The sequence below is a fragment of the Eimeria mitis genome, genomic scaffold (assembly GCF_000499745.2).
Source record: "Eimeria mitis Houghton genomic scaffold, Emh_scaff1508, whole genome shotgun sequence".
Taxonomy (NCBI): Eukaryota; Apicomplexa; class Conoidasida; order Eucoccidiorida; family Eimeriidae; genus Eimeria; species Eimeria mitis.
This window is the reverse complement of record NW_013569559.1, coordinates 4514-4820: the sequence shown is the minus strand read 5'-3', so window position 1 is coordinate 4820 and position 307 is coordinate 4514. Positions and strand designations below refer to the sequence as shown.

General features: G+C 42.7%; 1 protein-coding gene across 1 annotated transcript in view; it reads left to right on the top strand.

The window, feature by feature from the left end:
* EMH_0038520 (uncharacterized protein) overlaps positions 1 to 307 on the top strand; it is a gene marked incomplete at both ends in the record, with an annotated part of 7159 nt that overhangs the window by 4749 nt on the left and 2103 nt on the right. The gene's annotated exons all lie outside the window — the stretch shown is intronic.

Below are 307 nucleotides of genomic sequence, written 5' to 3'. Positions count from 1 at the left end.
AACCCTAAACCCTAAACCCTAATTCCTAAACCCTAAACCCTAATTCCTAAACCCTAAACCCTAAACCCTAGCTTCTAAACCCTAAACCCTATGCGCCAGTTGCTGCGAGAGATGCAGAAGTAAAACCCTAAACCCTAATCCGTAAACCCTAAACCCTAAACCCTAAACCACAGTTGTTGCTAGCAACAGAAGTAAACACCTAAACCCTAAACCCTAAACCCTAAACATCAACAGCAGCTAAAAGCAAAGATGATGCTGCAGTGCAGCAGAATAATACCCCTCTTACAACAACTACTATAACTGCGGT